The following is a 15,276-nucleotide window of genomic DNA, read 5'->3' as shown; positions in this document are numbered from 1 at the left end:
GGGATGGAAGTTTCAGATCTATGGACATTTGAAATCAAGGGGAGAATAAGACCCCCTGGATGATGGTGTAGACAGAGTAAGGAGGTTTGAAGGTGCCAGTAGAATTCTTCAGAATGCTCACATCATGGGGAAGGGAAGGGAGAAAAGGGCGGTCCTTCCTGCCATCCCAGTAAAGAATATGGAAGGTTGGACACCACTGTGTCTCTGCTCAGGGTCAGTGTTTGTCCTGCATTGGGGTCAGGGCTTTTTACCTCAGAAAGAATAAATAATTTATCAGCAGCATCTGCAGAGTTAAAACCAATACTTTAAATAAATCTGACAAAAGTTTTGTGAGATTTTCATTCAAAACACCCCTCCTTCCTGTCCTTTCTGTGTGGCAGAGGTGACTGTGCTCTGAAGATGAGATCCACTATCTAGAAGTGAGTTCCAGGTGTGTGCTTTTGGATAGGTCTGCGATATGGAAAGACACTTCAGCTGGAAGATGCGGATGGGAAGAAAAGATAGGATGCTGACCCTCCTAAAGGGGCTTGCTCACCTGTGAGGATACTTGCTCTGCAAGGTAGGGTCTTGACTGCTTACAGGCAGGGCTCACTGGACCACATACCGTTGTAGCTGGACCCTTCCTGTGCTACATGGAGGCTGGCCATTATAGTGTGGAAAAAGACTTTCTTCTAATGTGAGGAGTCTAGAAGCCTAACTTTCTTCCCTTTTGCCTTTTAGCTTGGTGTGGCCTGAAAAACTTACTGACTGTGTCTGTTCTTTTAATCTGGATCTGCTGCTTTGTTGAGGTGGGGGTGGGGGGAGGCAAGAAAGGCCACACCCTCAGATGAGAAAAGGCAGGGAGAGTTATAAGAGAATAATAAAATGAATAAATACAGGGCCCAGGCTTGATGACCCATCCCTGTAATCCCAGCAGTCAGGAGACAGAGGCAGGAAGATCACCACAAGTTTGAGGATAGCCTGATTTACACAGCGAGTTCCAGGCTAGCTAAGGCTACAAAGAAAGATACTTGTCTAGAATAAACCAAAACCAAAGCAAGCAAGCAACCAGCAAGCCCACAGGCTAGGCCAAGCAGGTGGAGAACCCTCTTTGGGTGACTTAGCGTCAGTACACACAGACAGTCCAGGCTTGGCAAACTCTCATTTGTTTTTTACACCTCCAACCTCCCCCATCTCTCTTGGTAGCATCATTTCTTAATTGCTCAGGCCCAAACCCCAGGACGTAGCCTTTGACTAATCCACCTGAGCTGGATGTCTAATCCCCTTCAAAGAATCAAGTCCACGATCAGACACTGTAATCTTTTATGTGCGCCACCCCCCCCCCGCCCCCCATCCCGACCCCTTGCAGAAGCAAGAGAGATGAAAAAACAAGTCAGGTGTTGTTATGACTTTGTTCAAAACTCAGTGGTTGTTCTCACCCTCAGAAACAGCCAACGTCCTCTGTGGCCTAAAAGGCTCTCTACCATCTGTCCCTGTATACCTTTCTGACCTCATTTGCAACCACCCTCCCTGTGCTCATTCTGCTCAAGTCAGCTGCCTCCGCGTTGGTCCTCAAACTCAGAAAGCACAGAGATGGCAGCACTGGCTGTCCCCAGAGCCCAGAGGGCTTGACCTCAGTTTTAAGACTCCACCTTTTTAAAGGTTCTTCACTTGCACATCACACTGCTTCCATATTATCCGTTAGCCCTGTGGCTGGCACGGAGGAAGCATGTGTTAACCTTCATGCAGTAGGAACCCGGCCCATGCTGTCTACCTTCGGGTATGAAATCTTGCTTCTACCGCCCTTAACAGTTCATCTGCAAAAGCATGCACCCCTTCCTCCGAGAAATGCAAAGCACCTCAGGCACCAGAGGAAGCCACACTCCATAGCACTGAAGACTGCTGCAGATGAGGCTGTGGCAACCTGTGGTCCCTGAAGCCTTCCTAACACCCACGCACCTGGAGAGACTGCTAGCTGCAGGCCTGAGTTTCTGAGCCAGCTGCACCGCCCCTCCCCCTGCACACACACACACTTCTCAAACAATATCTTGGGGGGATTTAGTTTTATTTAAAGGGGAAGGTGAGATTTTGAGAGTTTAAAAAGAGTTTTCCCACCTATCTGTCGAGCCCCAAACCCCAGCACCTCCAGTCACCTGAGGTCACATCTCTTATGCCACTCTCCCCCTTCTCTATTCTAAAAATACAGAATCTAGAAACTAAAGCTTTAGTGAAGCTCTGGGCTTTCCTGGAACAACATCCTCAGCCTTCCTAAGATTACTTGGACCTAACCAAGGAGTTGCTGTCCCTTGTACATAGCAAAAACTGCTGTCAGCTATGTGAACGGCTGTCAGCTATGTGAGCTTCAGAGAGGGAGGAAGAGAGCAAGACAGAGCGGGAGGAGATCAGGCACTAACTTGAGGTGTAACCTGGGCTGGGAGCACCTATCAGCCTTAGCCTCCAAGCAAACTTGACATCTCTGGCTCCTCTGCTCCTGACCTCACACATCCATGTCTCTCCTAGACCCTCCTCATCCTTCCCTTCCCTGTGGTCCCTGTGCATGCAGACCAGCCTTGCAGGCCCTCAGCACTGAGCAATGTATTAAGGATCAGCTCAGAGGTCCTGAGTTTGCCTAATTATCACAGATGCAAGAAGCTCAGACCTCATTACCTCCTGCCCCTCCCCTGCATGAACCTCCCCCCGCCCCTAGTTTCTACCTGTACTTTGTCCTACTGAGACCTGACTTTTTCACCCTTTCTCAGGGGCAGCCAGCTATGGAAAGTCCTTCATTGGACAGTAAGGATGGTAAGAGGTGTGAGGATGGGATGGGACAGTGGGGCAGGGCATCAGTTGTGAGATGTGGATCTGAGCAGCAGGTCCTGGAATGATTGGGGTGGCAAATGAGCAGGGTTAACTCAAGGTACTGAACAAAGTGGAAAGAGTCAGTCTTGGAGATCCTCAGTTCCGCATACAGCTCATGCCTTTTCATTCTCAGTCTCGAAGCTCATTTTAAAATAGCCTCCTACCGAGTACCCAGAGTATTCTATGTGACAGATCTTTTTGCCTGCCAAACTGTTTTTGTTATGCAATGAAGAGTGTGGCCATGTACTGCTAGCCATGTGAACATCTATAACAGCCAACATAGCTTCTGGCCAGTGTGAAAGGCTGTATATGCCTCACTAATGTGTGAGAATTCAGCCCACGGTAAAGCCACTCAACATTCTATTTTGTCTGGGCAGCCTTGTCAAAAGTAAAGGAGTAACTTTTCCTCAGGCTTTTAACATTCTAAAAAACCATGAAAGCATTCATTACTGTCCCTTTGGGCATTCAGTCTTGTGGGACTCTTGGGTTCAGATACTGGTTTGGGTGTCTGACTTGCTCAATCCTGCTAAGTCTGCTCCTCGGCTGTACAAACAATGGCTTATTAACTTTTTATTAATTTTAAATGTTTTCCTAAGGCATGGGTTTTAGGGTTAAATTTAACTGCAGTCCTCCAGCATTGCCTCCATAAAATGTGGGGGGCTGTGGTGTAAAGATCGTGTGGGCAGCCTGATTACAACTCCATCAAAAGCAACAGTGGCTAGGACTCCTAGCAAGCTCAGAGAAAAGTGGTTTGAAGAGCCCTCTAAAAACTGTGAGGTTAGATCATATTGTAGAAACAAACACCAAAAAATAAAAAACAAAATACAACAAAACAACCAATCCGTCATGTAAGGCCTCTTGAAATTGATCAGATACAAATAGTCCATTGAGACTGTTCATGAAAAACTGTTGCACGTCTGGTAAGAATGTGGGAGTTTGTGATATTCCCTTGCTCAGGACTTTTTCCTCCCCTCCAAGCTCCAGTGAGTCAGTAGGGCTATGGGTTCCCTCAGAGGACATTGCCTTGGTTTGGAGACAAGGACAAATGTCCCATCCCAGTACAGTTTTCAGTCCATGGAGCAAACTTGATACAAAACAGATGGGCCTGTTCTCAGCCCTGCCAGCCTGTTGTGAGACTGTTGGTGGGGAGCTCAACCAATGGATTATTCAGCAGACTGACAGGAATCTGGAAATAAAGAGAGCCTCAGAAGGAGTAAATATTCCTTCCACACATACGTGGCTTATCAGGAGGCTGTGTTCCTACATCCCTTGAGGACCTGGTGGAAAGCGAAAGCTGATGACTTGAAGCCCTTCCGTACTTTGGACATTCTGTCCCAATCCTGATCCACTGTTAGTGGAAATCTGACTCAAGGTTTCAAAGGCCAAAAGTCATCATCACCTTGACTGGAAGAGAAGCTACTTATGGGTTACGCCTTTGGGTGTGACAGTAAGAGTGCTTCCAGAGAGGTTTAACCAAGAAGGAGTACCCACCCAGAATGTGCCCTGCACCATCCCACCTTCCAGAGATGAGCACCAGGAGTCATCTCTTTTGGTTTCTGACCTTGGGGATGATGGAGCCAGCTGCTTTACACTCATCTCAATGACTTCCCCGTCTTAGCAGACTGTATCCCTTCAGACGATGAGCCCAGTGAACTACTTCCTTTTCCTAGTTGCTTTTGGGAGATACTCTTTCACAGCATAGTAATGAGGAAATTAGTCAATACAGTGCCAGGCCCAGCTTCTGAGTCATTGTCTGGCTATTCTGCCGAAATAAGAACACTTTCTCCAAGGTAAGTTTTAAAAAAAGTAAAAAAAAAAAAACAAAAACCAACCTGAAGACATTGAACAGACTCATCAGTAGCAGCAGTGCTGTACAAGGAAGGGACACATAACCTCAGGCTAAGTGGAGACAAATTATGCGAAAAGTCAAACCATACAGAAAACAAGCAATAGCTCTTAGACTGTTAAATGGGATTTAACTGGTTAATTGATTTTTCTTCCTTGAGTGGCAATTTGGCAATAGTTTTCAAAACTACACACACACACACACACACACACACACACACACACACACACACGTATTTACCTTTTAACTAATAAGCCTTGTGGTGGTTTGAATATGCTTGGCCCATGGGAAGTGGCACTTTTAGGATGTGTGGCCTTGTTGGAATAGGTGTGGCCTTGTTGGAGGAAGCATGTCACCTGTAGGCAGACTTAGAGGACTCCTAGTGCTTAAGCTTCGCCCAGGGCAGAAGAAAGCCTCCTTCTGTGGAGGAGACTGTGGAGAACAGTTTCCACCTGGCTGCCTTTGGATCAAGATGTAGAACTCTGGCAATTCCAGCACCATGTCTGTCTGCATGCTGCTGTGCTTCCTACCTTGATGATAATGGACTGGACTTCTTAAAGTGTAAGCCATCCTCAATTAAATGTTGTCCTTTATAAGAGTTATCTTGGCTATGGTGTCTCTTCACAGCAATGAAGTCCTAAGACAATCCTGTTTTCTTTTGTTTTGTTTTTAGAAATTTATCCTATGAATTCAGTTGAGTATATCTAAGTGACAATATGCCTAAGATCTGTAATAGGAAAAAAAACTGAACATAGCTCCAGTGTCCATCTCTGAGCAGCTCATAAGCTATGTTAAGTTGAATTGTATTTATACAAATGCATTAAATGTTGGACAGATGGTGCAGTGGGTGAAGGTATTAGCCGTGCAAGCCAGATGACCTGAGTTCAAGTCATAGACCCAGCATAAAGGAGCCAGGTATAGTTCTGGGCCTCTGTAATCTCAGCCTTCCCTCTGACAAGATGGAAGGCAGTGGCAGGAGACTCTCAAAGATGCTCTGGTCTGGATGCTCAAAGGCTAACCAGCCTCAGCTATTCAGCACAGCAGCCTCAATAAGAAGAGTCTCTTGCCTCAATCAGGTGGTTAACAAAAACCAACTCTCAAAAAGTTGTCCTCTGACCTCCATGTCTGTGCCACGACATGTGCACACATGTATAATAAGGAGGTACATAATAATATAAAAATAATATTTAAAAATTAAGAGTATTTCTGTTTTATATAGGAAAGTGTTCTAGATATATGATAAAGTAAATAAAAGGAACACAAAGACAATATATTTAGTATGTTACTTTTGTGGCATAAAAAAAAGAAGAATGAAAAATATATCTGATTATATCTGCATAAAGAAATATACTAGAATAATACATAAGACTAAATCTCAGTGGTTTCCTGTTGTGTCCGGCCAGCAGATCACAGCCTGGGTTTTAGCCTGGAAAGGCATTTTGGAAACCTGGAAGAGAAGAGGGGCTGGGCTGCGCGAGATAAGGAAGGAACCAAGACAAAGGTCTCTGCTCAAGGTTCAATTTTTACTATTCCGGCACTCCGTTATAAAGGAAGGGGGAGGGACCCGATTCCTGCCAATTAATCTTGGGGTCCAATAGCAGGGTGACCACGTGTATGGTTCCGAACAGCAAAGCGGCAGGTTCCAGCAGTGGGCGTGGCAGAACAATTGAGCCGACAAGCTCCATCCAGGTGTAAACTGTGGAACCATTATGGCTGGGGGAGGGGAGGCTACATGAAATGAATGAAAAAATATATCTGATTATATCTGCATAAAGAAATATACTAGAATAATACATAAGACTAAATCTCAGTGGTTTCCTACAGGGACTATGGAGTTGGAGTCGAGAGAGCAGGATGTGATGAAAAATCTCAACACATTCTAAAACTGTTACTTTTATTTTAATCTGTGTAAAATATTACTATTCAAAACAAAATTAAAAAGTCCATCATGAACATCTGTTCAGAAGCACATATGCATACACATGCATGTGCATGCCTGCTCCCACCCAGAGAAATGTCCTTCCCATTGTTCATGGGATCAAGTACAAACTCCCAAAGGTAGTTAGTTAGTTGGGAGTTTAGGCATCACATCGGCCAGGCCTTTTCTGACGACCAAAGAAAACCATGCGGGCCTTTGACCTTTCTATCTCTCTAAGTGGAAGATTCACTTTTTGCTACTTACTCAATAATTTCAAGACCCTCTTTCTGCTTCTCTTGTGAGGTTCATAGTTAGGAGTGTGGTGATAATGATGATAGTAATATTACAGTCTACCTGTGTGCTACTACTTCATTAAATGCATCTTGCATTGAATCTAATGGTCCCACCCACTATATGAAAGAAAAGTCACACACACAGGAGCTGAGGCTAGAGGAGGTAACTCCGATGGTGCAGCATGGGATCTTGATGTTTAGAGTCCCAGAGTATGACCTAGAATTCCACCTCAGCTCCTTCCTGGCTCTGTGGCCCCGAGGAGTCTCATTATCTAAGAACCCTTAACCTAATCATCACTAGGGTGGTATCAATAAAAATGCCTCCCACATAAGGCTGCTCATAATCAAGGAGGCACAGGAAGCGAAAAGTGCTCAATGATTATCTGGGCAGAAAGTTCTGATGTCTCTCAGTCCTACTTACTGCCTGTACTGAAGCATTCCTCCTTTGAAATGCAAAGGCCCAACTACCCAAGGCTCTTGGGTCACTAACACCATGTCAAATGAGGTCTTATCATCCTCATCTATCTCAATTATCTTTATTTTCACACCTAGATCACAAGTTTTCCTGAGAAAGGAGCAGCTCCTGGGGCTCTCTTTACCCTTCATTGGATTTGGTTCTCAATATGCTCAACAATTATATGTTGTTTAACTAAGTCCTGGAGCAAAAGGGTATGAAAGGAACATAAAAACAAACAAACAAAATGACAACAAAATCCAACCAACCAAACCAAAACAACAACAAAATCCACCCAGAGAAGAAATCTAAAATAAAACAAGAGGTGTTTGAAGACCAATTTAATTATAAAACCCAAGCATGACAGGCTTGTATTGAGGAAGTGAGAGGGGCAGAAGCTCATATGACGTGGACAGGAAGTGAAATGACAAGAGGGAGATGTGGGCAAAGAGTATTGAAAATCATGTAATGTGATTAGGAAAACATTCATATTTAGAGGAAATACTTGGAGGCAATACTGAGTCTATCTCTATCTATCTATCTATCTATCTATCTATCTATCTATCTATCTATCTACCTACCCTATCCACCCATCTATGGAATAGATGATTGAGACAAGGTTAAAAGACCCTTGATAATTCCCAAGTGTCTTAGGCAGTTTGGTAGGAACAAGGTACTATTCATGAGTCATGAAAGAGCCGTAAGCCAGTCCTCCATTCTGATCTACTTTGGCCATCTTTGGATTTGGGGTTAACTTCCAGTTTGAACTTTTAAAAAAGAAGGAACAACAGGAAGGAGTCTACAGTCAAGAGGGTGGAGAAGGAAATGTTCTCCATCCTCTTCTATGTTCACCTCAGAGATTCCACACACTTCTGAAGTTTGTACTCCACATTCATGTTCACTAGTTTCTATTCAGGACATGTTTTCTATGGGAGAAATGAGAGAGGCTGCCTCTTCTTTCCCCAGACTATGAACTTTGTGAGAGCAGAAACCCAAATTCTTCATCTCACTGCTGCTTGATAGGAGCCTGACAGAACATATGGTCCTTAAACATTGTTGGCCAAGCTCTTTCTGTAGAGAACTGGACAAAAGGCAATGACTTAGAAGAGGTTTTATTGGATGTCCTGTTGTGGAATTTTCACCATGCCCTGGTCTTCTCCATCCTATCCATGAGGATGCTTCATTCTACATCCTAACCACAAGGATTCACCTACATATGGTAGATCTCTCCCTTCCAGGCACACCCTCAAGAGGTGTTTAAAGTAGGAGCAAAGTCAGTGCTAAGTGGTTGTTTACTGAACAATCTGATATAAAAGTCCATTATGCCATGGATTGCTTCAAACCTCAACAGAGTTGATTTTCCTGGGGGACACGAGGGACCCCTTTGAAGTCAGAGAGAGTCCTTTATAATAGGACTTTATGTATGTTTTTAAAACTCGAATTAGAGTTGGTCCATCTCCCTGTATGCCTGTGAGGACCTTCAAAGATGGCTTCCAGATATGTCTGCAATTTGTTTTCTTAAGGGAATTTTAAAATTCTTGGTGCCCAAGACAACTTTTATATCAATTAAGCCAAAATAGCTAGGCGGGAGAGCCTGACATTGGTGATGTTTCAAAGTTCCCCATAATCCCAAGCAATCCCTGGTGACCTCAAGATCCTAAGTGATCCTCAACCAGAGATTTCTAGAGACTTCTAATGGTTTCAAGGTCTTCTGGACACAAGATTCCCCAACGAACACTCAATTTTGGGAACTATTGTTTTGGGAAATATATTTTTATTATTGAAGTAGCATAAGGCTCCCTAAATCAAAAGATTATCAGAGACACCTAAGCCTCCACCATGATGCAAGTGGAGATTTAACTATGAAGTATCTGTAAAAGTGAAGCATCTGGTGTGAGGGCTGGGATGTGTTCAGGTGCTTCAGTGTCTGTTGATGCTCCTGAACATCTGTTCTTCAGCACAACACCTTTCTCTCTCTTCTGTGGATTTAATTAGTATTGCAGTTATTTGTTGCCACCACAAAGGCTTGGACCACAAGGACAGTGAATGTCTGATCCACAGTAGATGAATGACATGATTGTGATTTAAATGTCTATGCATTTGTGTGACAGATTTTCCTGGGAGAAGCAACACACACAATCTATTCACCCCAGATAGGGAGCCCATGACAGACCAAAGTATAGATACGACTAAAGTCTAACTTGCTGGGCCAGTAAGTTTAATCAGGGTCAGTTACGGAAGTGTAGGGTTACCTTCCTGGGCAGAAATAATGCAGACAGTTGCATCATCAAAGCCCACCCAGCATAGGAGACAGCTCACAAAAGCTGGGAATCTAGAGCACACTATACAGCCTGCAGGCAGTGTAAGAGCTTGGAGAGTGTCCTTTCCAGGTGACACTTCCAGGCAGCTGGTCTTTTGTTTCCTCTAGGCAGGTTAGCTGGTCTCTGAATCTTTCAAGCAGCTTGGTTGGTCACTACTTTTTCCAGGCTTGTTTCAGAATAGCTCACAGTGGTCTTTACTGCTTTACACTCTTGTGGAGAGAAGAGTCTAGTGAATCTGCTTAGTTTCAGGGACTTCCTAAAGCTATTTTGAGCTATTTACTTCCTGTTTTAACAGGCTTCTCTGCAGGATGGAATGTCCCCACCCCCTAACCTCAGAACATTCCGTTATTTCATCTCCTCATAAAACATCCAGTACCAAAAAAATTCTGTTGTTTTACTTTTCCTTTACATCCAATGTCTTACAACTTTCCCTTTAATGTCTGTAGATCCTGTCAAGAGGAAACTACTATACATACCATAAGGTCACTCATTAGTTCATGCATTAGCTCAATGGATGATGGTAATCACAGAAAGACACAATAATCATAAAGGACTTAGGAAGAAAGAAAAAAACCAGATACCACAAAAATAGGATTAAAAGTAGGAAAAGTCGAAGTTGAAGGAAAAAAGTAGTATTTATTTCTATTCACGTAGTTCAGGGGTCAGTGAGTCATGTTGAGAGAAGTTCCTGCTTTTATAATCCTACAGACGGGACAGTTAGTTAACTTCTCTAAGAACTGTATACTTCACTTTTTCCTTCTAAGACACTTATTAAATAAGACCAATTTTCACACTATCACCTGAATCTCTCTCTCTTCATCCAAGCTTTTGTTTCTGGTAGAGCAAACTCTCCTCGGGAATGCAGCCCAACATATTATAGATACTTGATAAATATTTAAAAAGTGACTTGACGATTTCTAATGGTTCTTAGTTTCTTCTGTTAAAAACATCATCTTTATTTCAAGATTGCAATGAGGAAAAGATTCAGTGAAAGATATAAGCATCTAGCGCATGACAGAAAGGTAACACGGTAAAATCCAGTGCTATGATGGAGGAAAACAACGCACACAAATATCTGTTCTGCTCTATTTTTCTGCTATGTGCTGGGGGGGAAAGAGGGCAGACGAATGTGCACTATGTTGTACCTTTTAGAAAAGAGTAGGGTTGGAAATGCCATCAACTTCCTTGGAACCCTTCTCCCAAATCATTGGAGCTCCAACATCCACTCACGCCACTATCTGACCACGCACCAGGCAGCCAGACTGAACCATTAAGACTCATGTTCCAATCAACCACCAGATGGCAACAAAAACACCACTGACCGGATGGATGGCCAAAAAAACAGCCAAGGTTTTTTTTTTCAGGGTTTCTGAAAACAAAACAAAACAAAACAAAAAAAACAAAAGGGGAAGAAAGCCTCTTAGCACATGGTCTCAAGCCTTGTTATTCTGTTTGAAGATAACATAATGCTTTGAGATAGGCGCCTTCATTTCTATTTCCAACCACTAGTTAAACTCTACCCTGGGGTCACTCCAGCACTAAAGGGTCCTCACTCAGCATCTTTGTCAGAGCATCTGGGGTGCTCTTCCTTACTCTTCACTTAAAAGACACCCCACATTGCTTTGGTAGAAGCTCAGAATTCCTTGTCTAACCTTGAAGCTGCCCTCCCTACCTAAACTTGAATCCTTCCTTATTCTTATTCATCCCAACAATGGAAGGATTTTCTTTCTCTCCTGACTTGTCTCATGTCAAGTTTACACATATGCATCCACGCTCACATTCACTCTCCCCTTTTCCTCACCACCACAAAGAAAAATGCTAGCAGAAAGGTTTACAGTTTGACTCCGGATGAGGTCTAACTCCTCCTCCGCCCCCAAAGCTAGATTTCTTGATAAGTGCTTACAGCTAAGTTTCAGGTTTCAGGGGATCTGCATAATACTTTATCAGAAATCTTCAGGGGTTTCCAGTCACACAAGCACGGGAGGGGAGAAATAGAAATAGAATATGTATTTTTTTTTGTCCTTTCTAACTCCACGGCTGTACCCTACACTTATTATATTCTTACTGATGGGCTTAAGGGAAAAGAAGCAAGTGTGTAAATGGGGACAATGTGACATTCCCTACCTCTGAGGCTCCCTGGGGAACAGGATATGAAGAAGGGCACCAACAAAGCCAAACACCCAAGAGAATTCTTTATTTTTTTTTATTTTTTGGGAATGCAGCAACTTTTGAGACTTACTGGGAAAACACAGTCCCTCCCTCCCTTCCTCCCTCCTTCCCTCCCNCCCTTCCTCCCTCCTTCCCTCCCTCCCTCCCCCTCCCCTCCTTCCCTTCCCCTTCTCCTTCCTTCCTTCCTTCCTTCCTTCCTTCCTTCCTTCCTTCCTTCCTTTCTTCCTTCCTTCCTCCATTTATTCACATGTGTATTGAGCACTACTGACCTGTTGATACTGAGTCTCAAACACAGATAAGACCAAGTGCCAGTCTTCAGGACTTAATGGATGAGACAGGCCAGTATATAGTCAATATGGCTCAGAAGTGTAGACTGTAGTAAAGACGTAGAAGAGAGAAGGTGTCCACAGGTTTTTGCAGTGGGCCTAGGAGTACTGAAGGACTAGGAGGAGATAGTGAGTCATGCACAGTTGGGAAGAAAAACCATCACTATGAAAACATGGAGGGACATCAGTGAGGGAATTTATTATAGTTGGAGAAAAATTGAGGAAGGATAAAGAGAGAGTGGGGAGCAAGCTCTTCAGGGTCAGCAAGGAAGGTTTTCCTAGGGTTGTTTGGACTTCCCTTTGGTGGTAGGGACATTTTAAAGAGTTTAAACAGGTGAGAATCATGATTGATTTTTCTTAAGAAAGATACCTCAGCAGCTGGGGGCATGTGACTCTGGTTGTTAGGGACTAGGAGTTATACAATTTCCTGATAGGCAGACAGACAAGGAGAGCAGACCAAAGATAGATAACAAAGATAGGAAACTTCTGGCTTCTTCCTTACTCGTTGGGCATGGGACAGAGGCCTGCTATTCTCCTTATCCTCCTGACAGAAAGGCACGCCGGAAGGCTTATTAGTCTGACAACTTCAAGACTGGGTCCAGGAAACATTCACCTGAAGTTGTTGGCTCACTCATCAGCTTCTCTTCGTTCAAACTGACCAATCATAGATTAGGGGAAGAAGACTCTTCAAAGACCCCGAACCCCCCAGGTCACTATGAGGGGTCAGATTTCAGGCTCCAGAGCTCCCTTTCTGCTTTGCAAAGCGTTTTCCTCTCTGTGCCTTGCTGAGTGTGTTTCCCCATCCCTAGGAAGTCTTTCTTCCTGGTTAATAATATCTGCTGTGTTTGAGGTTTTTCCTGCTGCTAGTTGTTGCACTCAAGATTTTCCATGCACTTTAATTCTTTAATTGGCAGAGAAAATAAACCTGATTAAGACTCCTAGATTGTAACATTTGGATGGGCAAAAGGTTAACACCAGAGGTGGGGAAATTATTGCAGTGGTTCAGGCAGAGACCAGGGTATTATCTGAGAAGAGAGCACAGAGACAGTCTATAGGTTCTATAATCCAAGCAGACTGATGGAGCCTGCACAGAGACAGTCTATAGGTTCTATAATCCAAGCAGACTGATGGAGCCTGGGAATTGGTGGGCTAGATGATTGGAAAATTCAGAGGGATTCTGATATTCCTGTCTACAGCCCAGGACAGGCCTAGGCTGGATCTGCAGGGAGATCTGGAGGTCAGTGCAGACAATGCCTCTGTGGCAGGAAATTAATTAAGGCCTAGGAGCTAATAAAAGGGAAGAGAAAGACATGAGAACATATCAGGGCCAGGAAGAAAACAAGATGTCAAAGGCAAAGAAAGGCAATGGTCAAGAGGAGAAACCTCAGAAGGAGAGATGTGGTCCTTCAGGTGGTGCTTTGCTGGAGTAACCGTAGTAAAGGGTTATATGAGTTAGACATTTAGCAAGAAAACATCTCAAGCAATGGCCAAAGGCTCTAAACTATCTATTTACAGTAATGGAAACAGGCAGAGGCTGGTAGTCTGGGAACTGAGAGTGTTCTATGTGGGGAGGGCATCAGCAAGGTACCAGCTAGCAAGTATGTAGGGCATGAGAAGCAGGAAAGCCTACAGACAGGGCTGAAGGTGGGTTACTGGTTGTATAATTTTCAGGGAGTAACATGTCCTCATCTTGACTTGGTTAGTTGCAGGCATGAGGCCCTGGAGTGTTTCGAAAGGCCTCTGCCTCCTATTCCAGTCCATCCTCCTTTTCTGGGTCTCAGTGTCAATCACCCAAAGTCCCTTCTGATGGCATTCCAGCCCTTCCTGCTGATGAGCACAGTTGTCAGAGCTGCAGAGGAAATGCTGAGCCCCACCTGTCAAGTGGCTTAGACTCAGTCTGACAGAACTGTGGATCATAGAAGGCTTTTCAGCCTGGAGTTTCCATGCTCTAACCACCCTGATGTTTTGCAATGCTGAGATTGAGGAGGAGTGAGCAGCTCTGAGAGGAGGCTTTGTTATATTCTGGATGCTAAGGATTGAGCAGGAGATGCTTTGGGAAACTGCTTGATCTAGGTCAGCCTTTGGCCAACTGACTTAGAGTGGTTTGACTAAGGAAGGACCGTGTCAAAATGGAATGAATCTAATATGCGTAGTCTTTCTCTTCCAACTCTTAACAACAGCCCAATATAACATGCATAGATGTTATAGCTCATAAAATCTAACTTTTCTTTTAGTTACTGTTTCATTGCTGTAAAGGAAACTCATATAAAGGCAAACTTAATTGTGACTGGCTTAAATTTTCAGAGAGGTTTAGCCCATAATGATCATAGTGGGTAGCGTGACAGTGTGCAGACAGCCGTGATACTGGACGAGTCAGGAGTTCTACATCTTGATCCAATGACAGCCAGGAGGAGACTCTCTTCTGCACTGGGCAGAGATTGAACACTAGAAGCCATCAAAGCTGGCACACACAGTGACACACTTCCTCAAACAAGGCCACACCTATTCCAACAAGCCACACCGCCTAATAGTGCCACTTCCTATGGGTCAAGCATATTCAAACCATTGCACTTTATAAGATTAATTTTTATTATGTTGATTAAAAAAAACCCCAACATGTTCACCATATGCTCTTGGGGAATCCCTACCATGTTCTTTGAGCCTCATCTTCCACTGGGGTCGAAGCAGAGTGTTGGATTTTAACCATTGCAAGTTATGCCTCCATAATTTGCTAGAAGAGTGCTATGTGCGGAGTTAAGGGGAACATTGCAGATGTCTGAATCTGCTATGGTGCTGATATGAGGCTCTATCCTTGGGTGTGCACAGATGTTATGCCTTTGTATGAGATGAGGAATATGCTTTCTAGCACAGTGTTTGTGTCTGTGTTCTGTCCTACCCTGACCCTGCAAGTTTGGCTTGTCTATCAGGTTTTACTTATCTTTGTATGTTGAATGTAGGGTGTTTCTAGTGAGTATCTTATCTTCTGAATTGCTCTGTCAGTTTTGATGCCTAAATACTTGGTGGGTACACAGCATCTCTGGATGCCTCTGTACTGTATGCCGTGATTGGTGGGTGTTCTTGGTGGGTACACAGCATCTCTGGATGCCTCTG

General features: G+C 43.9%; 1 long non-coding RNA gene across 1 annotated transcript in view; it reads left to right on the top strand.

Moving 5' to 3' along the window:
- The first annotated feature begins 366 nt into the window (after positions 1 to 366).
- LOC110291330 overlaps positions 367 to 15,276 on the top strand; it is a 160,573-nt gene continuing 145,663 nt past the window's right edge. The window contains exon 1 of the long non-coding RNA XR_002377550.1: positions 367 to 430. This is a non-coding gene — a long non-coding RNA (uncharacterized LOC110291330). The remainder of the gene's footprint in view (positions 431 to 15,276) is intronic.

Source organism: Mus caroli, chromosome 3, assembly GCF_900094665.2.
Source record: "Mus caroli chromosome 3, CAROLI_EIJ_v1.1, whole genome shotgun sequence".
NCBI lineage: Eukaryota > Metazoa > Chordata > Mammalia > Rodentia > Muridae > Mus > Mus caroli.
Note: the sequence above shows the minus strand (reverse complement) of the source record. Positions and strands in the feature narration are given on the sequence as shown.